Source organism: Chiloscyllium plagiosum, unplaced genomic scaffold (assembly GCF_037043375.1).
Source record: "Chiloscyllium plagiosum isolate Xiang-an unplaced genomic scaffold, Cpla_swu_hap1 HiC_scaffold_100, whole genome shotgun sequence".
Taxonomy (NCBI): Eukaryota; Metazoa; Chordata; class Chondrichthyes; order Orectolobiformes; family Hemiscylliidae; genus Chiloscyllium; species Chiloscyllium plagiosum.
Window position 1 is genome coordinate 350,868 of NW_028270239.1, and position 26,642 is coordinate 377,509.

Genomic DNA, 26,642 nt, shown 5'->3' on the forward strand with positions numbered 1-26,642 from the left:
GCCTCGATCCTCGCTGCTGATGAATATTCTCCCGCTCTGTGGTGCTCTCTCTCAGGTTCCTTCCTTTGTGATTCCCAGGTATTGGTAGGCCTCAAGCCTCAGCTGAGGTTTATAACATCCCATTCCGCATTGCTCTCTTATAGGATCTCTGTTGTGCCTGGAAGACAGTGGAAAAGAGGAGGATTAGACAGAACAGAGGGGGTTACAGTGATTGAGCGAGCTGTATGGGATGGAACAGATTGTCTGGGGAGCTAGGCAGACCTGCAGCAACTAAAGACGTTTCCTGGAAGATACAGTGAGAGTTTCAGACATTGAAGAAGGCAAAGGAAATACAGAGATGGTGGCTTGTCCATGACGGAGCTTTGGAGAACCTAAAAGGCTTTTTCTGAGCTGCTGACAGAAATGTGTAGACTTCAACAAATACAAATTGACAGCAAGTGGTGTAAGGTACTGGAGACTGTTGAATGTTACAGAGTTAGAAAACTTACAGTAACTGGGCGGAATATAAACTTTTGGAGCACTTGTGGTGTTCAAGGACCGTCAGGAATTGAGGAGATGCAGAGAATGGGAGCATTCCAAATATGGGATTATAGGGGCTGGAAGTTCTTAGAAGGATAAGGAGGATGAAAAGTGCCAATTTAGCACACACAACCATCGTAATTATAGAGATTTAGGAAGGGAACCTGTGCTGTCATTGAATACAGTTATGTGGAGAGTTACAGAAGCTTAAGGGTTTACAAATTTAAAAAGGGATCGAGTTTAGGTGATCAGAAGTTTAAACAAGAATAAAGAAATTTTAGAGATCTCAGGCACAGATGGGAATGGAGGAGGTGAGATATTGTGAGGAACTACAAGAGTTATAAGTCGGGGAGGATGCCAGATATAAAAGGTAGAGCTGCATTGTCTGTGTGCAGTTATAGACGTGAGGAGTGTTGTAGCGCCTGCTGGAGGGGACACAGATAATAACAGTTCCAACAGCTAATGCAGTGGCTCACCGCCACCTTCTCAGGGACAACTCCAAATCAACAACACATGCGAGCTCAGCCAACAAAGCTTATCTTCATGAATAAATGAATAAAATATCTACAAGTAGCACTGAGATCACTAAAGAAGTCTCTTTCAACAGCCCTTCACAAACCTGGAACAACTATATCCTGGAAGGACAGGAGCTCCGGGTGCACGGGAACACCAGCATTTCCAAGGTGCCCGCCAAGCCACTCTCCATCCTCCCAGCACTGTGTCTGTCCCTACACCCAAAGGACTGCAGTGGGTGAGGAAGCCAGCTCACCACCACCTTCTCCAGGGAATTACGGATGGGAAGGTAATGGTGAAACTCTGCTGTTTACAGCCAGATCGAAACATAAATTCAGCAGTGTGTGTGAAATGAAATTTTCATTTCAGACCAACATGCTTAACACGGATAGTGGATTTGTCTGATTGGCACAATGCAGAGTGTGAGAAGAAAGGGGATTTTATCACGATGGGAACTGGTGATGAGGGGAGCTCTGCAGGGGTCAGTTTAGGGACTACACTCTACACGATATTCATTCAGAGTCTGGACAAAGGATGTGAAGGGGTACGAGAAATGGGTTTCCAAGAACGATCGCAGAAATGAAATTCGTGTCATATGAGGAGCAGGTGAAGTGTCTGGGTCTGCACTGGATGAAGTTTCAGAGACGGCGGTAGAATCTCATTCAAACTTACAGAATACTGAGGGGCCTGGATGGAGTGGACGTAGGGAGGATGTTTCCAGTAGTAGGACAAACTAGGGGCCAAGGGCACAGCTTCAGAACGAAGGAATGACCCTTCAGAATGGAGAAGTGGAGAAATTTATTCAGCCAGAGGGCGATGGATCTGTGGAACTCACTCCCTTATGGGGCTGTGGATGCTAAGTGATTCAGTGTATCTAACTCCGAGATAAGCAGGTTCTGAATGAATAAGGAGATCAATGGTTACAGGGAGTGAGAGAATGGGGTTGAGAAACAATGCGTCCATAACCGAATCGTAGAATAGACCTGATGGACCGAATGGCCTAATTCTATCCCTATACATGATGGCACTTGAGCCCCGCCCCTCCAACCGCCACCAGGACAGAAGCCCACTGGTCCTCACCTACCACCCCACCAATCTCCATGTACAGCGCATCATCCGCCGTCATTTCCGCCACCTCCAAACGGACCCCACCACCAAGGATATATTTCCCTCCCCTCCCCTATCAGCATTCCGTAAAGACCACTCCATCCGTGACTCCCTCGTCAGATCCACCCCCCCCCCACCAACCCAACCTCCACTCCCGGCACCTTCCCCTGCAACCGCAGGAGGTGCAAGACTTGCGCCCACACCTCTCCCCTCACCTCCCTCCAAGGCCCCAAAGGAAACTTCCATATCCGCCACAGATTCACCTGCACCCCCACACACATCATCTATTGCATCCTCTGCACCCGATGTGGCCTCCTCTATATTGGGGAGACAGGCCAGCTACTTGCGGAGCGTTTCAGAGAACACCTCTGGGACACCCGGACCAACCAACCCAACCACCCTGTAGCTCAACATTTCAATTCCCCCTCCCACTCCACCAAGGATATGCAGGTCTTTGGACTCCTCCATCGTCAGACCACAACAAAACGACGGTTGGAGGAAGAACGCCTCATCTTCCGCCTAGGAACCCTCCAACCACAAGGGATGAACTCGGATTTCACCAGTTTCCTTATTTCCCCTTCCCCCACCTTGTCTCAGTCAAATCCATCGAATTCAGCACCGCCTTCCTAACCTGCAATCTTCTTGCTGACCTCTCCGCCCCCACCCCAGTCTGACCTTTCACCCTCACCTTGACCTCTTTCCACCTATCACATTTCCGACGCCCCTCCCCCAAGTCCCTCCTCCCTACCTTTTATCTTAGCCTGCTGGACAAACCTTCCTCATTCCTGAAGAAGGGCTTATGCCCGAAACGTCGATTCTCCTGTTCCCTGGATGCTGCCTGACCTGCTGCGCTTTTCCAGCAACACATTTCCAGCTCTGATCTCCAGCATCTGCAGACCTCACTTTCTCCATAAATATAGAGGACTCCAGTCAGACCACACTGAGAATACTGTGAACAGGTTGGTCCCCTATCTGGAGGGAAAATGTCCTTGTATTGGGGGCAGCCCAGAGAAGGTTAACCAGACTGTTCCTCAAAATGGAGGGATATTGATGAGAAGAGGTGGAGAAGGTTGAACTTGCAGTCGTTAAAATTTAGAAAATGAAGCACATTTATTGATACACCAAAGATTCCTGTTTGCTTACGGATTAGGTACTGAGACATTGCTTCCCTGAGCAAGGATCTGTAACCGGAGATAAAGGGGAATACAGACACCAGAGAAGCGAACAAAGAAAAGCTGGGTTGTAGAGACTGGAGGATATTACAGAGTTTGGGTGGTTTGAGATCACTATTGGTGGTTAGAGATCATTTGGTTGTCGGGCTGAAAGATGTCAAGGAGAGTTACAGGGTTATCAGTTCTTAAGGAGTTACAGAGATCAGGAGGAATATAGGGGCTAGAGATTACACAGTAGTAGTTGGAGAGACAGGATATTATAGAGAAAGGGAGGGTTATAGGCACTGGAGAGTAGACAGATGGGGTGGTATTTGGAGCTACAGGAGTTTATAGAGAAAGGGAGGATTGGACGGACTGGAGACTACATAGATTGTCGTGGTAGTTGGAGCTGCAGGAGTTTATTGAGACCGGGAGGATTGTTGGTGTCGGGAATTACACTGACATGGACAATAGATGGAGCTGCAGGAGTGAGTGAGATAGGGAGGGTTGAAGAGGTTGGATCAGTTCACACAGCCAGGGAGAAGTGTAGGGATTGGAGGAACCAGAGATACTGAGGGTTGTAGGGATGCAGGAATTCAGAGAGTTATTGAGGACTGTGAAGGCAGGTTTACAGCATTCCCATCAGTTACACAGAGATGTGGAGTGCTGTTCTGGACGGGGTTACAAAAACCAACAGGGTTGCAGATACTGGAAGATATTACAAAGACAGTGAGCTGTAGTACTTGAGGAGGTTACAGGGACAGGATGCGTTGAGGAGTTGACGACTGCTACAGGTGTTAAACATGCTGTAAGGGATCAATAACCTTACATCGATCAGGGGGATTAGAAACTCTGGAGATAAAGAATGAGAATTGCAGGAACTGAAGAATACCACAGAGATATGGAGTAACACATGAGTTAGAGGAGTTACAATATGAGATGAACCGTATTCAATGGAATCAGGGAAGATACAGGGAGATCTGAAGGGATTACAGGTGATCAAAAGGACAGGGAGGCTTCTCAGTGGAGGATTGGGGCAGTTTACGCAGACAGGGAGTATTTTATGGAATGGTGCTATTAACAGAGACTATGAAGTTGTATAGAATTGAGGAACAAACAGAGATACGGAAGGCTATAGTTAATGAAGACATTTGTTGATGTCAGATGCTGAGGTTCTGGAAATTATATGGACCGGAAAGCTGTACAATCTGTCAGAGCTTACAGAGACAGGAACAGCAATAGAGCCTGGAGACACAAACACAGATAGGGAGTATTACAGACACTGGAGGAGGTTTCTGCTTTAGGGATAGTTGTAGGGGAATGTAACGTTTACACAGATAGGGGTCTAAGAGCTGAAAAAGGTTATGGAGATGATTAGATTGGTGGGGAGACTGGAGAAGCTTACATTGACAGGGCTGGTGATAGCGACAGGAGGATGTTACATAGATAGCCAGTCTTGTAGAAACTGATCGGGAAAGTCACAAGCATTGGAGTTGTTTCCACAGATCGGGGGTTTTACAGGGACCTGAGAGGTTTACGCAGATAGGGAGGTTTGTAGGATGTCCACATTTTCAGAGTGTTTCAGAAATGGAAAAGGTTACACAGTGAAGGAGGGATGTTGGAGCTGTGGGAGTTCACAGAGTCTTGAGGTGTGAAGGGTTTGGGACTTTTTATGGATAGAGGGATATATTTAGGACAGTAATATGGAACGCAGAGGGAGAGTTTAGATTAGATTCCCTACAGCATGAGAACAGGTACTTTGGCCCAACAAGTCCACACCAACTCTCCAAAGAGTAACCCACACAGACCCGCTTCTCTCCGACAATTTACCTAACACTATGGGCAATTTAGCATGGCCAATTCCCCTGAGCTGCACATCTTTGGACCGTGGGAGGAAACCGAAGCACCCGGAGGAAACCCACGCAGACACGGGGAGAATGCGCAGACTCCACACCGACAGTCACCCGAGGCTGGGGTCGAACCTGGGTCTCTGGTGCTGTGAAGCACTATTGTACCCCACTGAGCCACCGTGCTGCCCCAAATTGCAGAATTACGCAAACAGAGAGTGTTTGAGGTGCTGGGAGGACTGTAGGGAGTGGACGAGCAAACAGAGATGTGGCCTGCTGTTGTGGCTTGAAAAAGGTCTGGAGGTGTTTATACAGATAAGGAAGGTGGTAGGGATGGGAGAAGGTTACTGAAATCGTGTGGTGCTAAAGGCCAAGATTCAGGAGTGTGATCGGAACTGCAGAAGGTTACAGTGACATCATGTTCTCTTGGGGCTTGAGGAAAGTACACACGTGGGTATTTTGGTCCCGGTTGGATGATTTTACAGAGATGGGGGCACTGTAAGTATTGTGCAAAACTACAGAAATAGGAATTATTGTACTGGGTGCAGGATGAGATTATTGAGATTGGCATGTTATCGACATGGGAGCAATTTACACATAGGGAGTGTTGTCAGCATCGGAGTAGGTTTCAAATATACAGCGGGAATATGATAGTGGTGGAGGTTACAGAAATAGGAAAAATTCTGGGAATTACAAGCATTCAAGACATTGGCACAAACAAGTCGGACCGAAAGGCATGTTTCCTTGCTGTATGACTCTATCACATGACAAGAGACAGCGTGAGGAGGGAATATAGAACGGAAAGATCCCAGGATTCAATACCATCACCTTGAGGAAGGCCTGCTTTCCCCTCTATTGTATAGATCCTTACTAAGACAGCACAGGCCTGGATTGACACAGGAAGGCTCAGTACAGCAGAGTTAAAAATTAACAAGAGGGGGGTGTTTGAGCCTGGGACCATCATGCACTGTGTTCGTTCTTCAACACTGTATCTATGTCATGTCTTCTAGACCAAAGTTCGATCCCTTAAATACACTCTGCTCTGTTCACTGTGAGTGATCTTACAGATCTGCAGGGTTTTTTGAAGGCTCCATATGTCTCTCTTCATCTCTCTGGCTGACCGATTGTCTTCAATGTGGTGATGAATGAAACAGGAATTGGGAATTCTGCTGGGTCAGGAGCATCCTGAATACTTACAGGAGTCAGAGAAATGAACAGAATGGGACATTAGACTGATACAGTGAGGGTTACACATGGAGAATGGCACTGAGTCCCACAGAGACCTGGAAAATCCAGTCTCCATCCCTGGCCTGTGCTGCTGCGTCTCCCTGGAGTGGAGAATACTGTTGGGTCAGGATCTGGAATAACAGCAAAAGGTGCAGCCACGGGCAGCAATTATACCCTCACAGTGACAGATACCACATGGAGAGATACTGAGTGATAGCACGAGAGTGCTGAAAGGTATCAGGATCAAATCACGGTCAGGACGAAGGTGCACTGGGAGCAGTACTCAGGGATAAGTGAGCAATCAGTGGGCTAGGCAATGGCCTCGTGTTACCCTCAATCGATTCCTCATCCAGAATTTAACGCCAGTAGCAGGGATACCCATCTAACTTACTTAATACCCTTTAAGTAAGGAAATCTGTTATGGACTGCCGGTCTGGCCTACATATGAATCCAGACCCAGAGCAAGGATGTTGACTCTCAACTGCCCCCTGAAATGATCGGGAAGTCACTCGCTAAACGGCAGCTTGGGTGTGGTCATGAAATGCTGGCCAGCCAGAGACAGCAACATCCCATGAGTGAATTAAAAACAACACTACTGGGAGCAGTGTCCTGGCCAAACATTTCAGTGGGTTTCTGGACAGGGCTTTAAACTGACAGAGAGGATGCAGGGACAGAGTTCAGGTGAAAGGAGCTTTCCAAATCCAAAGTGAGAAGGTGACGCATCAGGACAGCATGGCGATGTGACTGAAGACAAGCAGAAAGGAACAGGAACGGACAGTGAATTAGGCTCTGACAGGAAATTCTAGGAAAAAGTCAATTTCAGTTTTTTTTTGGAATTGTCAAAGTATCAGCAAGGTTTGGTCACCAGAAAGATGTGGTGACAGGAGAAACTGTGCTGTACTGTTCTGTGTTCCAAACAGGGTGGGTTACAATGGCAGGAAGAGGTTTCACGAGGCTGAACGGGATCAGATGTGAATGAATAGACACAATTAGGAAGGTTTTCTCGGAGTGCCAGAGGTAACAGAAACACCAGTGGCCTGATCTGAAGCAGATGACCCAGACTGGGCTGGGTGTGGGGATTGGAGGTGGTTTCACAGGGAAGGAGGACCATAGAGCCATAGGAGAGAACAGAAATGCGGAGAGCTGTAGGGCCTGCAGGATTTCAGGGAGATGGAGAGGTTGGGAGGGATGGGCCAGGTGACAGGGATAAGGACGTTGATTGGATGGAGCGGTTTATACAGGCAGGAATGTTTCAGGCGAATCGAGCAGATTACAGTGATAAAGTGGGTTATATAGACTGGAGGAACAAATAGAGATATGGAGGGTAGTCATGGCTGAAGATGTTTATAGATACAGGAAGGTTTAGGCTCTGCAGGTGAGCCAGATATGAAGGGTATGGTGTCTGACAGATTTACCAGAAGGGCAGTAATTTTGGTTGGAGACAGTTTCACAGATAAGGGAGCATTAGTAACCATCTCCAGAATGGTCAAAGTGGGAAGGGTTGTAGGGTATTTTCCCTTCACACTAACAGGGACATACTGGATTCTTGAGATCACACTTTTAAAAGCCTCCCATTTGCCAGTTATTCCTTTTCCATCAAACAGACTCACCCATGATTTGGACGTGTCGGTGTTGGACTGGGATCGGCAAAGTTAAAAATCACACAACACCAGCTTACAGGTGCACTAGGTCTATTTAGAAGCACTGGCTTTCGAAGTGCTGCTTCTTCATCAGGTGGTTGTGGAGCACAGTCATAAGACACAGAATTTATAGTAACTGGATGGTAGTGTCATGGAATGAAATATTAAACAAGTTTTGATTAAGTCTTTCATCTTTTGAATGATCACCAGTGCTTCTAAATCTAATGCTTCCAAACACAGTGGGTCATCGATTATCCAAATATCAATTATCTGAATATCGGATTATCCAAAGGAGATCTCGAGGTCCCGATAGAAACATTACATCAAAGAGCTGCTTGAACCCTGACTGTGTGTTTTTTTGTTCACACTGATTAAAACAGATCTCAGCTACTGAAATACTGCTGAGATATTGAGCCCAGGTTACATCTCCAAATGACTGACCTCCCATCCTCTCTGGCTCTCCAGATGTAGACTGGAGTTCTGCATAGGGCTAAATCCTAAATCCCCCTTCCCCAGATATTCTCTCGAACATTGTCCTGCACAGGGCAGACGTGTAACTTTTCAAAATGTTGAAGGAAAAGTTGTGTGTAGCTATGTGTGCATGTGCACGTGCGTGTATGTGTGCATGTGCGCGCGCGTGTATGTGTGCATGTGCGCGTGCGCTATTTGGAGACTTACCCACCTGTCTTACTGTTGGTGTCCGTTCTGGCTGCCCAGGAGGGGGAGGAGATGATAGGGCAGGGGCGCACGGGGGGGCGGGGCAGCTGGGGGTATGGGAACACATGGTAGGTGGGGCGGGCGGGGGGTGTAATGTTGGATGGGTTTGGGGCCGGGCGGGGGGGCGCTTTTGGAGGCGGGCGGGGCAGTATTTGACAGGTTTGTGGGAGCTGAGGGGGATGTTGGATGGGTTTGGAGGCAAGCGGGGTGATCTGTTGGAGACAGGCGGAGGGGGATGTTGGATGGGTTTGGGGGCAGGTGGGGTGCTCTGTTGGAGGCGGGCGGAGGGTGATGATGGATGGGTTTGGGGGCAGACAGGGTCTCTGTTGGAGGCGGGCAGAGGGTGATGTTGGATGGGTATGGGATGGATAGGGTGATCTGTTGGAGGCGGGCGGAGTGTGGTGTTGCATGGGTTTGGGGCGGGTGGGGTGCTCTGTTGGAGGTGGGCAGAGGGTGAAGTTGGATGGGTTTGGGGGCAGGCAGGGTGCTCAGTTGGGGCGGGCGGAGGGTGATGTTGGAGGCGAGCGGAGCGTGATGTTGGAGGCGAGCGGAGGGTGATGTTGGAGGCGAGCGGAGGGTGATGTTGGATGCGTTTGGGGCGGTTGGGGTGCTCTGTTGTAGGCGAGCGGAGGGTGATGTTGGATGGGTTTGGGGGCAGACAGGGTCTCTGTTGGAGGTGGGCAGAGGGTGATGTTGGATGGGTTTGGGATGGATAGGGTGATCTGTTGGAGGCGGGCGGAGTGTGGTGTTGCATGGGTTTGGGCCGGGTGGGGTGCTCTGTTGGAGGTGGGCGGAGGGTGATGTTGGATGGGTTTGGGGGCAGGCAGGGTGCTCAGTTGGGGCGGGCGGAGGGTGATGTTGGATGGGTTTGGAGGCGGGCAGGGTGCTCAGTTGGGGCGGGCAGAGGGTGATGTTGGAGGCGAGCGGAGGGTGATGTTGGAGGCGAGCGGAGGGTGATGTTGGATGCGTTTGGCGCGGTCGGGGTGCTCTGTTGGAGGCGAGCGGAGGATGATGTTGGATGGGTTTGGAGGCGGGCGGGATGATCTGTTGGAGGTGGGCGGAGGGTGATGTTGGATGGGTTTGGAGGCGGGCGGGATGATCTGTTGGAGGTGGGCGGAGGGTGATGGGTTTGGGGGCGGGCGGGATGATCTGTTGGAGGTGGGCGGAGGGTGATGTTGGATGGGTTTGGGGGCGGGCGGGGTGCTCTGTTGGAAGCGAGCGGAGGGTGATGTTGGATGCGTTTGGGGCGGGCGGGGTGCTCTGTTGGAGGCGAGCGGAGGGTGATGTTGGATGCGTTTGGGGCGGGCGGGGTGCTCTGTTGGAGGTGGGCGGAGGGTGATGTTGGATGGATTTGGGGGCGGGCGGGATGATCTGTTGGTGGTGGGCGGAGGGTGATGTTGGATGGGTTTGGGGGCGGGCGGGGTGCTCTGTTGGAAGCGAGCGGAGGGTGATGTTGGATGCGTTTGGGGCGGGCGGGGTGCTCTGTTGGAGGCGAGCGGAGGGTGATGTTGGATGCGTTTGGGGCGGGCGGGGTGCTCTGTTGGAGGTGGGCGGAGGGTGATGTTGGATGGATTTGGGGGCGGGCGGTGTGCTCTGTTGGAGGTGGGCGGAGGGTGATGTTGAATGTGTTTGGGGTGGGCAGGGTGATCTGTTGGATGTGGGCGGAGGGTGATGTTGGATGGGTTTGGGGGCGGGCAGGGTGCTCAGTTGGGGCGGGCGGAGGGTGATGTTGGAGGCGAGCGGAGGGTGATGTTGGAGGCGAGCGGAGGGTGATGGTGGAGGCGAGCGGAGGGTGATGGTGGAGGCGAGCGGAGGGTGATGGTGGAGGCGAGCGGAGGGTGATGTTGGATGCGTTTGGGGCGGTCGGGGTGCTCTGTTGGAGGCGAGCGGAGGGTGATGTTGGATGGGTTTGGAGGCGGGCGGGATGATCTGTTGGAGGTGGGCGGAGGGTGATGTTGGATGGGTTTGGAGGTGGGCGGGATGATCTGTTGGAGGTGGGCGGAGGGTGATGTTGGATGGGTTTGGGGGCGGGCGGGATGATCTGTTGGAGGTGGGCGGAGGGTGATGTTGGATGGGTTTGGGGGCGGGCGGGATGATCTGTTGGAGGTGGGCGGAGGGTGATGTTGGATGGGTTTGGGGGCGGGCGGGATGATCTGTTGGAGGCGAGCGGAGGGTGATGTTGGATGGGTTTGGGGGCGGGCAGGATTATCTGTTGGAGGTGGGCGGAGGGTGATGTTGGATGGGTTTGGGGGCGGGCGGGATGATCTGTTGGAGGTGGGTGGAGGGTGATGTTGGATGGGTTTGGGGGCGGGCGGGATGATCTGTTGGAGGTGGGCGGAGGGTGATGTTGGATGTGTTTGGGGCGGTCGGGGTGCTCTGTTGGAGGCGAGCGGAGGGTGATGTTGGATGCGTTTTGGGCTGGCGGGGTGCTCTGTTGGAGGTGGGCGGAGGGTGATGTTGGATGGATTTGGGGGCGGGCGGGATGATCTGTTGGTGGTGGGCGGAGGGTGATGTTGGATGGGTTTGGGGGCGGGCGGGGTGCTCTGTTGGAAGCGAGCGGAGGGTGATGTTGGATGCGTTTGGGGCGGGCGGGGTGCTCTGTTGGAGGCGAGCGGAGGGTGATGTTGGATGCGTTTGGGGCGGGCGGGGTGCTCTGTTGGAGGTGGGCGGAGGGTGATGTTGGATGGATTTGGGGGCGGGCGGTGTGCTCTGTTGGAGGTGGGCGGAGGGTGATGTTGAATGTGTTTGGGGTGGGCAGGGTGATCTGTTGGAGGTGGGCGGAGGGTGGTGTTGGATGGGTTTGCGAGCGGGCGGGGGAGCGATGTTGAGGGGTGGGGGGGCGGTGCTGGAAGAGTTTGGGGGCGAGCAGTGGGAAGTTTTGGGGGGCTGATGGGGCGTGAGGCCTCACGCATGGTTTGCTGCTGCCTAGTCACCTCAACGGGGACTAGGCATTACCGAAAACTCTGAGCCCTCAACGAACGACATGCAATCGATTATTCGAATAACCAATTATCTGAATGTACTATTGCCCGCCCATCTCGTTCAGATAATCAAGGTTCCTGTGTAAACAGCTGGATGTTAACCTGGTGTTGTGTGATTTTTCCCTTCACCCAATCAACCCTTGCTTGATCCTTCTGAATGGCCCCAATATTGACCCTGTTCCAGTTTAAGACCTGAATCTGTGGACCTGTCTGATCTTTTTCCATAACTATGTTAAAACAAAGACAGTTGTGGTCACTGGACACAAAGTGCTCTCTGACTGACACTTCAGTCACTTGCCCAACCTCGGTTTCTGACGGGAGGTCCAGTGTTGCATCCGTCTGAGTAGCGTGGAACCCTCTATATCTTGGTTTAGGAAACTTTCTTTGACGTATTTGACAAATTCCACCTCGTATGGTCCTTTTACAATGTGGGTGACCCAGTCAATCCATCGTAAGTTAAAATCTCCAACCAATACTACTCTATTATTTTTATACGCATTTTCTCCTCTCGTATCTGCTGGCTATTTGGGCATCTAGAACACCAACCCAGCAGACTGACCATCCCCTTTTTGTTTCTAACTTTTGAAAATATGGCCTCATTTAATGACTGCTCAACAATACTGTCTCTCAGCACTGTTGTTCTGTCCTCCCTAATCAGAGGGAGAACTTCCCCTCCTCACTTACTTGTCCTTCTGTCACGCCTGTAGCTTCTGTATCCTGGAACCCTGCTCTGCCAGTCCTGCCCTTCTCTCAGCTATGTTTCTGTTGTGGCTATAATATCCCAGTCCGCAGAGCTAATTCATGGTCTGAACTTGTCTGCCTTACCAGTCAGGCCTCGTGCATTGAAATTAATGTATTGAAAACCATAATTCTTTTCCCTTCCTATTCTGTGCCCCGGATATCCTGGATAGGAAACATGCTCTCGATGGCTGATGTATTTTCCCCTGACGAGTTGATGGCCCCTGTCTTATTCAGAGTCTCAACTTCCTGCCAAAATAGTTTAAATTCTGCAAGGTAATACAAGCAAATCTCCTCCCTGGGATGCTGGTGCCCCTCTGCATCCAGTGCCTTTCATCCCCTGTAACAGGTCACCTCTACCCAAGAAGTGATCCCAATGTCCCAATTCTGAGGGACAGTTTGAATTAATAACTGGAAAGGTAAGGATTGATTAGGGATAGTCAGCACGGATTTGATACAGGAATATCTTGTCTGATGAAATGGTGTCTGAAAATATTAATGAGGGCAGTGCAGATGATGTGGATACCATGGAGTTCATTAAGGCCTTCGACAAGGTCCCACAAGGAAGGCTGGTCCAAAAGGGAAGATCCTATGGGATCGAAGGCATGTTGGCAAATTGGCACCACAATTAGTGGAGGGTTGGTTTTGTAATTGAAAGCCTTTGTCCAGCAGGTGTACCACAGGGATCTGTGCAGGACCCATTGCTGTTCCTAATGGACATTAATCACTCGGAAGTGAAAGCAGAAGGTATCATTATCAGGATTTCAAAAGACAGGAAAGATGAGGGTGTTGTCTACAGAGAGGGGGACGGTCTCTGGCTGCAGTCTGAAGGTTGAGGCTGGGACAGAATTTCAACAAAGTAATTTCAATTGATAACCAGGCAAGAGCACAGCAGGCAATGAGGGAATACTCATCAATTAAATTACATTTACTTTGATGTAAAATGCCTGACAGGTAAGGCAGATGAACGCACGGCATGGATGCGAAGATGGGACTGGGAAATGACAGGAATTACAGATACACAGCTGAGGGAGGGACAGGACTCGCAGATCATTGTTCCAGAGGACAGATTCAACAGGATGGATAGATGGGGAGGCAAGGGAGGAGGGGGAGTGGAGTTTTTGATCAGTGAAAACATCACTGCAGCACTGAGACAGGATATTCCTGGGGATCGCCCACTGAAACTATGTAATGGAACTGAGAAATAAGAATGAATAATCAGTTTGATATGACTGTACTACAGGCCTGCAGTAGTCAGCAGGAAATTGAACAGCAAATATGTCAGAGATCTCAGATATCTGTAAGAAGGATGGGTTGTAATGGTGGGGGATTTTAACTTTCCAAACCTAGACTGGGACTGCCAGAGTGTTCCATAGGTTGGATGGGAGGGATTTGTTCAGTGCGTTCAAGAAAACTGTCTCAATCAGTATGTGACTGGCCCGACTGGAGAAAGGGATAAAACCTGACCTCCCCTTGGGAAATAAGGTTGTGAAAGGGGCTGAAGAGTTTGTGGGGGAGCACTTTTGCAAAGTCACCACAATTCTATTAGTTTGAAAATAGCGATGGAAAAGGACACGCCTGGTCCGCAAGTGAAACGTCAAAACTGGCCTTGCTGCAATCTAGAAGGTATTAGACAAGACTGTCTAAAAATTGCAGATAAAGGGACGTTGGTCAAGTAGGATTCTTTCAAAAGAGAGATAAATTAAGATTTCAGGGGCAGCATATTGCTGTTAGTGTGAAGGACAATGCTGACACCAGTGGGAAATACTGGATGACTTGGGATATTGAGGCTCTGGTCAAGGCAAAAGGGGGTACATATCCTATATAGCCAGCTGGATTAAGTCAATACTTTGAAGAAAATTGTGGGTGTCGTAATGCTCTTAAGAGGAAAACCATGAGGGCCTAAAGGGGAACTGACAGCTTTGGCAGAGAAGGTTCAGGAAAACCCAGAGAGATTCTACAAGTATATTAGCAACATAAGATTATCATTAACTCTGAACAGAATGTGACTCCTTAAAGATTAATGAAGCCATCCATGTGTGAACCCATAGGAAATGGGTGAGATCCAAGACAAAACTTCACGTCAGAACTTACTGTGGAAGACACACTGGAGAAGCAGGGAAATAAACAGTGATGTTTTCAAAAGAGTCCACATTGGAGGACAGGAGGTGCTGAAGGTTTTCAAACACATTAAAATTAGACAAATCCCTGGGAACTAATCAAGTTTTTCCTAGGACATTGGGGTAAGTTCAGGAAGAAACTTACAATGATATTTCTATCACTGACAGCCACGGGTGATGAGCTCGGAGCCTGGAGCTTGCCTAATGTTGTGCCAATATTTAGGAAAGGCTGCGACGAAAAGCTAGGGACATAAACACCAATTAGCTTGGTGTCAGTGGTGCCAATGTTGTTGGAAGCGATTCCACGGGACAGGACTTACATGCATTTGGAAAGGCAACGATTGATTAGGGATAGTCAGCATAGCTTTGTGCATACAAAGTCGTGCCTCTCAAACATGATAGAGTTTGTTGAAGAGGTGACCAAGAAGATGGATGAAGGCAGAGCAGTAGACGTCCCTATCCTGACTTCAGAAGACCTTAGACAGGGGTTAGCGTGGTGCACTGGTTGGTAAGGTTAGATCACATGGGATCAGGGAGAGCGAGACAAACGGACACAAAATTGGCTTGACAGTAGGAGACAGAGGATGCTGGGAGAGGGTTGTTGTGCAGACTGGGGGCCTCTGACCAGCGGTGTGCCATAAGCATTGGTGTTGGGGCCACGCATGTGCATTATTGACATAAACTAGAATATATGAATTATTGTTAGTAAGTTTGTCGATAGTAAAATAAGTGTTATAGTGGGCAGTGATTACAGTTATCAAAGGTGATCTGAACCAACTGAGCCAGTGGGTCAAGAAATGAAAGATGGAGCTGAATTCAGGTGTTGGATTTTGTTAAGACAAACCAGAGACGACTAATACAATTAATGGCAGAGCTCTGGACAGTGTCGTTGAACAGAGAGAGACCAAGGGGTGCAATTACATTGTTCCTTGAAAGTGGCGTCACAGGTGGACAGGGCAGGGAAAGCGGTTAGGCACACTAGCCCTCATGGGTCAGAGCATTCAGTACCTGAGTTGGTCCATCATGATACGGCTGTATCAGACATTGCTGGGTCTCCAGTTGGAGTACTGTGTAGAATTCTGATCCTCCTGCTTTAGGAAGCATATTCTGAAACTGAAAATGGAGCAAAGATTGACGAAGATGTTACTGATACTGGAGGATTTGACAGAAACAGGGAGGCTGGATAAACTGGAAAGCAACATGGGTGGAATGAGATAGATTTGGCAAATAAGGTTAGGGATAATTCAAAAAGATTCTACAGCATACAAGTACAAAAAAGCAACTAGAGAGATAATAGAGCCCGTCAAAGATCAATGAGGCATCCATGCCTGGAACAACAGGATATGGTCGCGACCCAAAATGAATATTTCATGTCAGAAAGTACTGTGGACAAAGATTATGAAACAAAAGAAAGAAACAGTGATGTATTGAAAAGAGTCCCCATTACAGAAGAGTTGGTGCTGGAAGTCTTTGAACACAAATGCGGAGAAAGCCCTAGATCCTGAACAAGTGTATCTCAGAACATTGCAGCAAAGTCGCAGTGGGGACCGTGGCAGAGATATTTGTATCAATATCCTTCGTATTTCCATTGGGTGTAGGTGGCTGAGGGGTGACCTTATAAAGGTTTATAAAAAACATGAGGGGTATACGTAGGGTGAATAGTGAAGGTCTCTACCCCAGGGTAAGGGAATCCATAACTAGAGGGCAAAAATATGAGGTGGGAGAGGAAATACTTAAAAGCGACCAGAGGAGCACATTTCCACACAGAGAATGGTGCACATTTTGAATGAGCTGCCGCTGAAGTGGTAGAGAAATGTACAATTACATCATGGAAAAGACATTTGGGCAGGTACATGCAGAGGAGAAGGTTTGACGGAATAGGGACCAAACGCAGGCAAATGCGACTCGTTCAGGAACCGTGGTCAGCATGGACTAGTTGGATCGAAGGAACCGTTTCTGTTCTGCGTGGCTCTTTCTCCAGTTATTGGAGGAGGAGACTACTGAGATAAGGCATGCTATAGGCACTGAAGCAAGTTACAGCGATACAGATGGTACTCTGGAATGCAGTATATTTCAAACATGTGGAGGGACTATCAGGAATGGAGGAGGTTACAGGGACAGAAACTGTTATAGGAGTTAAAAAGTATTGAAGACACTGGTCCAGGAGACATTGTATATGTACAGTGTTGGAGGGGGAACACAGAACAGAAAGATCCCAGGCAGCATTCCCACACACTCATGGGAAGTCTGCTTTCACCTCTGTTATACTGATGTTCACTAAGACCTCACAAGCCTGGATGGATAACTGTGACACTCCGATGCTGTATCAGTACAACAAAATTTACAGTAAGGGTGGTGATTGTCTTAGGGTGTGTCAGTACTATGCTCCCCCTCCAGCACTGTATCAAAGTCGTGTCTTGTTAGCTGATGTTTGGAGCCCTCTCATTGATCTCTGCTCTGCTCACTGTGAATGATCTTACCTCACTGCAGGATTTACTGAAGGCTCCAGATCTCCCTGCCCTTTCTCTCTCTGGCTGGCCAACAATCTTCAATGTGGCGATGGACGAGATACCCAGGAGTTGGGAAGTCTATTTTTCCCGATTACCTGCAGGAGACAGAGAAATAGGCAGGATGGGAAATTAGACTGATGTAGTGAGGATTACACATGGAGAATGGCACTGAGTCCCACAGAGATCTGGAAAATCACAGTCTCCATTCCTGGCCTGTGCTGTTGTGTCACCCTGGAGTGGAGAATTCTGTTGGCTCAGGATCTGAAGTAGCTGTAAGAGTGAGCGACACTGACAGAGGCAGAAATTGGACCCACACAATGAGGAATACCACATGGAGAGATACTGAGTGATATCACCAGAGTGCAGGAAGGTATCAGGATCAAACAATCATGAAGCAAAAACAGGTGTGGCTCCATGATGCACTGGTATCAGTGTTCAGGGATGAATAGCTTGTGAGCAGGTGAAGTGATGGCCTAGTGGTATTATTGCTAGAGCATATATCCAAACCCTCAGCTAATGTTCAGGGGAGGCAGGTTTGAACCTCACCAGCTGAAATGGTGGAATTTGAAATAAATTATTTTTAAAATCGTAATTGACAATCAATACATACCATTACTGCGGTACAATAAATTCAAACACTTCTCCTTTCGAGATGGACATCTGCCCATCCTCACGTAGTCTGCACGACGTCCCCACAGCAAAGTGTTTGCCTCTTAATTACCCTCTGAAATGACCGAGCAAGTTAATCAGCTTTAGTGCAGCTAGGTCTGAGCAAGAAAGGCTGGTCAGCCAGAGACACCCACATCGCATACCAGATTTAAAAAAAAAATCCATTCGGATGGCCCCACTGGAACCATGCAGGGAGCAGTGTCCTGGCCAATCATGTCAGTATGTTTATGGACAGGGCTTTAAACTGACAGAGAGGATGCAGGGACAGGGTTCAGGTGAAAGGAGCTTTCCAAATCCAAAGAGAAAAGGTGACGCTTTGGAACTGCAAGGGGATGTGGCTGAAGACAAGCAGAAAGGTACAGGATGAGTCAAAGTTTAACTAAATCTGTACATCAGTGAATCGATTTGTGACAGGAAATTGTGGGAACGAGTAAATTATGTTTTTATTGGAATGGACAAATTGTCTGCGATAAGATAGACTGATTTGTGACGCAGAGATTTAGACACCAGGGACACGTGGTTATAGGGCGAACAAAAGTTGTAACATAAATATTCAATGGATCACAAGCTTGCGGAAACTCAGTCAAAATGGGCAACACGAACAATAAGGATAACAAAGGTATTACAGAGAAAGCATTTGGTCTCAGATCATGAAATAGAGTCAGTCTGAATGTAATTCTGGCTGCTACTTGCCAAGGACACAAGCAGCAGAACAGTTTTAGCCACTGAACAGCATTGCATTGCTTATCACTGCATTAAGCAGGAACTCATTGGAATTTTTAATAAGAGCATTGTGATAATTCAGTGCAACTTCAATATTCATATAATCTTGACAATCACACTGACAAGAGTGATATTCGAAGAGGAGATTGTAGAATTTTTTCAGTGTTCCTTTAAATAACACATTGTGCAACTGGCGAGGGACGTAACTATCTCAGAGCGACCGTTGTGTGATAGAACTTAGTGAATGAGTAATGTCACCTGGAGAGATCCTCTGGGAAATTGTGAGTAAGTGCAGTTTAAAGAAATATAAAGTTTTAAAGTGAATTACAAATACGACAAGATACAACTAGAAACAAAAACAGCCAATTACATGAGTGTGAGAGGAGAACTGACCAAGGTAAACAGGCTAAACAGACTGAAACATGTGTCTGTAAATGAACAGTGGAAAACATTTGAAGGAACAGTGTAAAAAACACTCAACAAAAGGACATCCTATTGAAACAGAAAATCCTCAGCAAGAAATTCACACCATTCACTCACTGAGGACAAAATGGATCATATTAGATTATGAGGCTTACAAGATCACTACAAAGTATTTAAAATCCTGAAATCAGAGAGAGTTTAACCAGTAAGTGTTAAAGGTATTGCAAAGGGGCTGCTAACATGAGGAGAGCAGTGGGAAGGGGAATCATTGTCAGGAGCTAATGACACTACAGGAACAGGGAGAAATGAAGTTGCTGAAGGTGGTGAGAGTGTTACAGAGAGTGGTCAGGGCCTGAACGGTGTTACAAAGCCAGTATGGATTGCTGCAGCTGGAGGTGTTTGCAGAGGTAGTGAGGAGCATATACATATTTATTCATGGGATGAAGTTGTCATTGATTAGACCAGCATACTTTGCCCCACAGTTAATTGTCCAGAGGGCAGTTAAGAGGCAGCCATATTGCTGTGGACTGGATGCACATGTCAGCCAGACCAGGTTAGAATTTCAGATGTCCTTCCCTCAAGGAGGTAAGTGAACGAGAGGAGTTCTTCAGACTGATCAACAATGCTTTTATAGTGGCCTCACCAATGTCTTGTACAGCCACAACATGACATCCCAACTCCTACTCTCAATGCTCTGCCCAGTCAAGGTAACCATACCAAAGGCCTGCTTCACCAGCCTGTCTACCTGTGACACCACTTTCAAAGAACTGTCTACCTGCATCCCTGGGTCTCTGACTGACAACACTACCCAGGGTCCGAGCATTAACTGTACAAGTCCCACCCTGATTTGTTTCACCAAAATGGAACACTTCACATTTATCTAATTAAACTCCATCTGCTATTCTTCACCCACTATCCCAGCAGTACTGTTCATCCTGTTGAATCAGATAACCTCCTTCACTGTCCACTTTACCACCAATTTCAGTACCACCCAAAAAAACTTACCAGGAAACCAGTACTCCCATCCAAACCATTTATCCACATCACAACAACTCTGCAGCCACTGCACCGCTGGTCCTATATCTCCAGTCAGAAAAACATGTCTGCCACCGCCTTCTGCCTCCAACCATCAAGCCAATTTTGTATCTAGTTGACTAGCTCCTCCTGAATGCCATATCCTTTTAGATTGACCTGAGCTTATTACTCAGTTTACCATACGGGACGTAGAACACAGAACAGTACAGCACAAGACCCCTAAGCCATGATGCCATGCCAAACTTTATCCGACGGTAAGATCAAACTAACCTACATATCCTTCATTTTACTGCCATCCATGTGTCTATCCTAGAGTGTATTAAATGTCCCGAATGTATCTGACTCTCCTACCACTGCTGGCAGTGCATTCCACCCATCTAACAGCTTTTTTGTAAAGAGCCTATCTCTCCTTAACCATCCACCAATCACCTTAAAATTATGCCTGCTCATAATAGCCATTTATGCTATGGTATAAAGAAGTGTCTCACTATTCACTCTCTCTGTGTCTCACATCATGTTGTTCACCTCTACCAAGTCGCCCCTCACCCTTCTTCACTCCAATGAGAAAAGCCTTACCTCCCTCAAACTTTCTTCATAAGACATGCCCTCCAGCACAGGCAGCATCCTGGTAAATCTCCAACTTAACCTCCCTAAAGCTTCCACTGTCTTCCTGTAATGAGGGGACCAGAACTGAACACAATATTCCAAGTGGGGTCTAACCAGGGCTCTATCGATCTGCAGCATAACCTCACAGCTTTAAAACTCAAACCCCCAGCTAATGAAAGCCAACACAACATATTCCTTCTTAACAACCCTGTAAGCTTGGGTGGCAACTTTGAGGGATCGATAGATGTGGAACCCAAGATCCCTCTGTTCCACAACACAACCAAATATTCTGCATTTAACCCATTCAACTTTGATCTTCCCCCAATGAATCATTTCACAATTTTCCAGATTGAACTCCATCTACCACTTCTCAGTCCAGCTCTGCATCCTGTCAAAATCCGGCTGCAACCAACAACAGACCTCCACACTATCCACCACTCCACCAACCTCCATGTCATTGGCAAAATTACTAACCCACTCTTCCACACCCACATCCAAGTCATTTAAAAAAAAAATCACAAAAAGCAGAGGTCCTGGAACCGGTCCCTGCAGAATACCACTGGTCACCGAGCTCCAGGCTGAATGCTTCCCATCTATCATTCCTCTCTGTCTTCTATGAGCCAGGAATTCTGTATCCAGACAGACAGCTTTCCTGTATCCCATGCCTCTGTAATTTCTGAATGAGCCATAAATGTGTTTTATCACATTCTCAAAGGATTCAATAAGATTTGTGAGGCACGATCTGGCCCTACCAAAGCCATGCTGACTATCTGTAACCAAACTATGGTTTTCCAAGGAGTCATAAATCCTGTCTCTCATAGTCCTCTCCAATAATCTGCACACCACAGACATAAGAACATGATGTCTGTAATTCCCAGGATTATCCTTACTCCCTTTCTTGAACAAGGGAGTAACATTTGACACCCTCCAATCATCTGGTATGACTCCGGTGGACAGTGAGGGTGCAAAGGTCATCGCCAAAGGCGCAGCAATCCCTTCCCTTGATTACTGCAGTAACTTTGGGTACATCCCGTCTGGTATATACCTATCCTTATGTTTAGAAAACATACAGCACATCCTCCTTCTTAACATCAACCTGTTCACATACATCAGTCCTTTTCATGCTGTCCTCACAAATGACAAGGCCCCTCTCAGTATGAATCCTGAAGCACAGTATACATTAAGGAACTCCCCTACCTCCTGTGACTCCAGGCACAAGTTCCCTCCACTATCCCTGACCGGCCCTACCCCCACTCTGGCCATCCTCTTGTTTCTCACATAAGTGGAGAATGCCTTACGGTTTTCCTTAATCCTTCCCAACAAAGCTTTTTCATGCCCCCTTCGGGCAGTCCTAAGTCCATTCTTCAGTTCCTTCCTGGCTACCTTCAGAGTCCCCAGAGTGTGGAAACAGGCCATTTGGCCCAACAACGCTATACCGACCCTCTGATGAACATCCCACACAAAACCATTCCCCGACCCTATTTCTCTCCATGTACCTTAACTAACGTGTCAATACTACACATCCCTGAACACTATGGATAATTTAGTATGGCTGATTTGGGCTGTGGGTGGAAACTGGAGCCCCTGGGGGAACCCCACGGAGACATGGGGAGAATGTACAAACTCCACACGGACAGTCGCCCGGGGCTGGAATTGAAATCGGGTCCCGGGTGCTATAAGGCAGCCGTGCTAACTACTCAGGCATTGTGCCGCTCCCATATAACCCTATAGAAGTCTAATGATCCTTGCGTCCTTAACCTTATGTAAGCTTCCTTCTTCCTCTTGACTAGATGTTCTACACGTTGGAACCTTGTCAAATGCTTTGCTGAAGTCCATGTGGACAACGTTGACTTTCTGCCTTCATCTATCTCTTGGCCACCTCCTCGAAGAGTCAATCCAGTTTGTGAAATACGGTTTCCCACTCACAAATCCATGCTGACCATCTGTAATCAGCCCTTACCTTTCCAAATATGCGTAGCTCCTTTCTCTCAGAATCTCCACCAACAACGTCCCCATGACTGGGCTCACTCCTGGCTTTTCCCTGCAGCCCTTAAGTGATGGAACAGCATTAGCCACCCTCCAGTCTTCCTGTAACTCACTGTGTCTGTTGATAATATACATATCTCTGTTAGAGACACGGCAATCTCTTCCCCAGCTTCCCATAATATTCGAGGATAAACCGAATGAGCTACTGAGGATTGATCTATCTTTATTTGTTTTAAGATTCCAGTACTTTCCCTTCTCTGTTGAGGATTCTTTCCAAGACATCACTATTTATTTCCCCAAGCTCCTGATCTTCCATGTCTTTCTACATAGTAAATTCAGACAAGATTTTTTTTTGTTTAAGATCTCACTCATCTCTTCTGGTTCAACACATAGGCGACCTTATTGATATTGAAGGGGCCCTATTCTCTTCCTAGTTATTCTTAAGCCCTTACGGAAACTTGCATAAAGGCTTCTGTAAATTCAAATAGCACATTTCCCCCATACCGTCACCCACCACACCCTTATCTATTCTGCCATTCATATTCACACCAACATTTAAAATCCAACAGGCTCAAAAACACATTCTTCTTTATAAAATGTGTTTCTAAGGGTCCAGTTATTTTTTATTGATAGGTCCTTTCTCACTCATTTCAGCATGCTCCTCACTTACTGTCAGGCAAACATTGTTTGGTTTCAGACTGACAGCAGAAAGGGTTGTACGAGTTCTTGTTTATCAATCTGAAAAAGGTAACTTACAGGGTCAGCAGGTCATAGAGAAGGCAAATCAAATGCTGCCACTTATTAGAAAGGGAATGGAGTCTAAAAATAGGAAGGTCTTGCTAAAACTATGCAAGGTACAAGTCAGACCACACCCAGAATATTATGAACAGTGTGAGTGCCCGAAGGAATGATATTCTTCTATTGGAGGCAGGTCAGAGAAGGGTCGCTTGGCTGATCCTGGAAATGGATGAATTTTCCAATAAGAGGTGGATTAGATTGAGTTTGCACCCAACTGATGTTTAGAAAACATGAAAGAAAAATTGAATGCAAGATTCAAGATTCGGAAGAGCTTTGATCAAGTACATGCTGGGAAGTAGGAAATTAGAAAGTACAGCACAGCAATAGGCCCTTCGGCCCACCATGGCTGTGCCGACCATGATGATATTCTCAACACATGCCACCTGCCCCGACATGGTCCATATCCCTCTATTCTCTGCCTGTTCAATGATGTTATCGTAAACAATCTAGTACACAATCCAGGATGCTATCTAATACAGCACTGACACTTATTAGTTATCTAGTGTGGATGGAGACCACTGTCACACACAGTTGCTGTACTACCCTTGCTGTAAGTATATTCAGTGTTCTGACTGTAACCACATTTGCATTCCCACCACTGGTTGGTCCCTATAAAAGAATTCCGGCCAATGATTGTTGCTGCTTGTTTATTCCCAGCTCCATCCAATAGCCTCCAAATTTTGGATTTCAGTTCCACGTCGCAATTTCATTAAAGCATTAAGCTCATCCTTTCTTCACTCCTTGGTGGCTTTTTGCCAAGCCTGCCTCGATCCCAACAAACCTTCAATATTTCCTTCCCAGCAATTATCATTCTGTTTTTACATCGCCAGAATGACAGTTCCATCATATCTGCTCTCTGTCATTCCATCTGCCTTATGTCGAATGCAGGGAGTCATTCCTCAGTAGTGTGAGGTTGAACAGATGGTACAGGTTACAGAGATAGTGAGGCTTACAGGGGCTGGAGGATGTTAGAGTTAAACAAAGTTACATCTGGTCAAGAATGTCAGTGGGACAAAGGAGTTTGGGGATTGGAGGAATTTATACAGATAGATGGAGCTGGATTAGCTTCTGGAGATAGGGATAGGGATGGATATAGGGAGAGGCAGGCAGACTGTGAGGCACAGACAGGTGGTGTTTCAGAGAGAAGAGTTTTGTGTGTATAACAGAGATATGGAAGGTTATAGCGACTGAACACGTTCACAGATATAAGAAGGCTTCTAGGTTCAGGAAGGCTCCATAGATCGGAAGGCAATGGAGAATGCCAGGTTACGGGGTTGGAGACAGTAACACAGATGGGGAGGGTTGCACAAATTGGAAGAGGTTCCTGTGGTCAGGCGGGTTGGTGGAGACAGGGTGAAGTTTATGTAGATTAAGATTGAAGGTTTGGAGAACGATAAGGAAGTTACGATTTTTTTCACAGAAAAGGATGGGTTGTAGGAACTGGAGAAGTTTACCCAGATAGGGACGGATGGAGAGGTTAGAGGCAAATACATAGACATAGAGAGTGGTTTTGTTATGAGGGGCTTACAGGGACAGACAGGACTGTGAGGTTTACAGGGATGAAGGAATTTAGTATCCACTGGAGAAGTTTCTGGATTAGGGTGTTAGGGATTGGAGAACCTGACAGAAACAGAGAGCATTGTGTGGACTAGAAGAGCTTCCAAACAGAGGAAGGATTATCGGGACTGGAGGATATTACAGAGATCACTAGTCCAACATGGGCCAGGATTGATGCTTGGGGCTTCTGTGCTGTCTCAGTGAGGACCAGTACAGCAAAGGTGAATGCAGGACCCTGACAAGATGATGTGAATGAAGCCTAGAATGTTGCTGTTCCTTGCCCAGTTCTGTGTCTATATCCTGTCTTCCGGGTCTGAATACAGAAGGCCACAAACTCCTCCCTGTGCTGTTTACTGTGAGTGATCTTACCGGCTGCAGGATTTACTGAAGGCTCCAGACCTCCCACTCCATCTCTCTCTGGCTGACTAAGCATCTTCAATGAGGTGATGGATGAGAGAGGAGTTAGCAACATCCTGATTACCTGCATGAGACAGAAATAGACAGAATGGAAAATTAGACTGATGCAGTGAGGATAACTCATCTAGAGTAGCACTGAGTCCGGCAGAGATCACGAAAATCCCAGTCTCTGTCCCTGGTCTGTGCTATTGCTGATCAGAGGATTATTTTGGATCAGGATCTCAGACCAGCTGCAAGAGTGAGAGGAGCTGACAGAGGCAGCAATTAGAACCACACAGTGAGGGATACCACATGGAGAGATAATGAGTGATATCACCAAAGTGCATGAAGGTGTCAGGATCAAACAACAGTCATGGTGAAAGGGTTTCGATTCATGGTGCACGGGGATCAGTACTCAGTGATGGGTGAACTACGAGTGGGACAGGTGATAACCTCAGGTTATTCTCACCCGACTGTTCATCCAGAATTTAATGCCGATGTCAACTACACCAATCTAACTGATTAATATCCTTTAAGGAAGGAAATCGGTTATCGACAGCAGGTCTGGCCTACATGTGACTCCAGACGCAAAGTAACGAGATTTACTCTCAACTGTCCCCTGAAGTTACCTGGCAAGCAACTCAGCTCTAGGGCAGCTCATGGGGTGGGCATAAAATGCTGGCCAGAAAGAGACAGCAACATCCCACGATGGAATTAAAAACAACCGTGCTGGGAGCAGTGTCCTGGCCAATCGTGTCAGTAGGTTTATGGACAGGACTTTAAACTGACAGAGAGGATGCAGGGACAAGGTTCAGGTGAAAGGAACTTTCCAAATCCAAATAGAAATGGTGAAGCATCGGAACAGCACGGGGTTGTGACTGAAGACAAGCAGAAATGAACAGGAAGGGACAGAGTTTAACTATAACTGTACATCAGGGAATTAGGCTGTGACAGGAAATTGTGGGAAAAAGTCAATTACAATGTTCTTTCTTTGGAATGGACAAAGTACCTGCCATAAGGTAATAGACTTGTGACACCGAGATAAATAATATTCGGTCACCAGAAAGGTGTGGTTATAGGAGAAACAAAAGGTGGAACATAAATATTGAATTGTACACATCCTTGAGGGGTCTCAGGGAGTGCAGGATGGGTAACCCTGACAGTAATGGGTAACAAAGGCATTACAGAGAAAGACTTTGACATCAGATGATGCAGCTGAATCAGCCTGAATGCAGAATCTGGGTAACATGTGTCAAAAACACAAGGAGGAGAACAGTTTTGAGGCGGCCTGACAATATTTCATTGCTCAACACTGTTACACATTCCAATGAATTCCTGTGTAATGCAAAGGCACTGTGATAATTTTGGGAGACTTCAAT

General features: G+C 47.4%; 1 long non-coding RNA gene across 2 annotated transcripts; it reads right to left on the reverse strand.

Moving 5' to 3' along the window:
* LOC148134085 (uncharacterized) lies at window positions 1-25,322 on the reverse strand. Of its 2 annotated transcripts, XR_015755922.1 has the most exons (5): window positions 25,237-25,322; window positions 22,487-22,630; window positions 17,041-17,165; window positions 15,569-15,673; window positions 1-157 (listed from the first exon to the last, which is right to left on the reverse strand). It is a non-coding gene; the product is annotated as an uncharacterized LOC148134085 (long non-coding RNA). The 2 variants fall into 2 exon arrangements; XR_015755921.1 differs by lacking the exon at window positions 1-157 and having other exon boundaries at window positions 15,436-15,673.
* Window positions 25,323-26,642: the final 1,320 nt, after the last annotated feature.